This window comes from Bubalus kerabau, chromosome 10 (assembly GCF_029407905.1).
Source record: "Bubalus kerabau isolate K-KA32 ecotype Philippines breed swamp buffalo chromosome 10, PCC_UOA_SB_1v2, whole genome shotgun sequence".
NCBI classification, from domain to species: Eukaryota; Metazoa; Chordata; class Mammalia; order Artiodactyla; family Bovidae; genus Bubalus; species Bubalus kerabau.
This window is the reverse complement of record NC_073633.1, coordinates 71,894,040-71,896,337: the sequence shown is the minus strand read 5'-3', so window position 1 is coordinate 71,896,337 and position 2,298 is coordinate 71,894,040.

Genomic DNA, 2,298 nt, shown 5'->3' with positions numbered 1-2,298 from the left:
TATTCCACTGTTACCACAGTTGAACTGCCTAGCCATTGATTTTGTTTGTCTTTTCTCAATCTCACCACTTTGGTGTTCTCAAAACCAGCTATGCTTCCCCTTACTCTTGGATCATCTTGGCCCTTCTTGCCTCACATTCATTGCCACTCTCATTATACATTCAGATTCAGTTCCCATTACAACCTTTCAGCCTGGGAGTGGTAGCGGCTCCCGGCTATTTCTGGCTGCAGTGTACTGCACATCCCCTTGTTTATCTCCTTCAGCTCCGCCCACACCCCTGCAAACAGTCCAGAGCATTGCAACATGGTGGCTGTCTAGGTTGGCACCTGCCCTGGCCTGACCAGGTTGCAGCCCAACTTCCAAAGGTGAGAGTCCTTATAACCCTGGAGGGGAGAGGTGGAATCTCATTGTTGTTTTACTAACCTGGGGCTGGGTTCAATCTCTGGGTTGGGAAGATCCCCTGGAGAAGGGAAAGGCCACCCACTCCAGTATTCTGGCCTGGAGAATTCCATGGACTATCCATGGGGTTGCAAAGAGTCAGATGCGACTGAGCGACTTGCACTTTCACTTTCAGCTTGGGGCTCTCTTTGAGAAACGAATGGAGTTGGTCCAACAGAACTGGAGGAAAATGAATTCTTTTAAAGTTGTAAACTTGTTACTTTAAAAAATTACAAAAGATTTCTATTAACAAAAGTGTATAAAGATCATGAGAGGGTACAGTTTAAAGATTAACCACAAGAGTGTAAAATCCAAAGGTTAACCGATAAAGCAGGTACCCACGCACTCATTGGGCTTCCCTGGTAGCTCGGTGGTAAAGAATCTGCCTGCCAATGCAGGAAACCCAGGGTTTGATCCCTGGGTCAGGGAGATCCCCTGGAGGAGGAAATGGCAACCCACTCCAGTATTCTTGCCTGGAAAATCCCATCCACACAGGAGCCTGGTGGGCTATGGTCCATGAGGATGCAAAAGAGTCAGACACAACTTAGCAACTAAACAACGACAACAATGCACTCATTAGCCGGCCTAATTACCACATGTAGAAGCCCTGAGAAGGTGCTACACACTAGCTGAAAAGTACCTCCATGCACCACAACTTGCTGCGCTGTATCTGCAGATTTGCTCTCTTTATTTTTTCCTCTTTTTTTTTTTTCCCCCTGAGCCAGTGGAGTTACTAGACTCCCCACATCAGGTTCTGTGATGTTTCAGGGTCTTTTAGAGGTTGGCTTAGGATGACATGGACAGTATATACCCAAGCAGTGAACATGCTGAACTTCTGACTGTTACTGAGTTTGAATAACTTGCCATTCTTGTTTAGGAAGAGACACAGGCTCCAGTGGGGAAAGTGGCTACTTTACTTCTGATTAGATATGGTTTGGTCTACTTGTGTTATTTATGGTTTCAACTTACCCTGGGATTCTACTTACTCTGGTCTGTTGACTGCTTTCTCTTTAGCATCTCTTCACTTGTGGCCTGGCTCTCTGTTGCCTGGTGCCCTTGTATATCTCACAGTCACACTCCCAGAGACACAGAGTGTGTATGTGGTACACTTGGAGATGTGGTGTTGGTTGGGTGGAGCAGCACCCAGGCAGCAGTTCCAGGTTCCTCTACTTGCCAGTCTAACTGATAAACTTCCCTAAACCCACACATCCTGGGCACGACCCTGTTCTTTGCAGCTCCAATGGGCCTGAAAAACCATTCACAGATCCAAATGGTAGAACATCTAGTAAAGGAAATTTGAGAGCAATGTGTCCCATAGGGAGAATGAAATACAGAGGGTGTTCTGATTACAACCTCAGGATCATACAGAAGATCAAGTGCTCCCTGGTACTAAAAGGTGGCTAAATAATTTCTTGAAATAATTATTGTGTTTTTCTCTTGTATTTCCTTCTCCCCCCTATACTGTGAAGGTGGCTAGGCTGTTTAGGCTTCCATGCCTAGGGGATATTTGCAGACTGGGTAGAAAGAATGAGCCATTGAGTTAATAGCTTCCTCACCCTTTGTGAAAGCTCTAATTGTGCACTGAAGCACTAAAGAAACTGCCAGGTGTTCCTGATGGAGAGGGTGATGTGTGAGAATTTTGGGGGTCGAGAAGAGAAAGAAGAGAGAATAGCTAGCCAGTCTCCTAAACTGGAAAGCAATCAGAGGTCTGTGGTTTTGCACAGTTGTGGGTACCGAGCATCTAGGCACTGCTCTGCCAAACTAGGGCAGCGTCCCCAAGCTGACCCTGTCTCTCAGGAGTTTGAATGTGAGACATATAAGGACGGTCAGCAACAGAGGTGAAAGGGTTAGTCGCTCAGT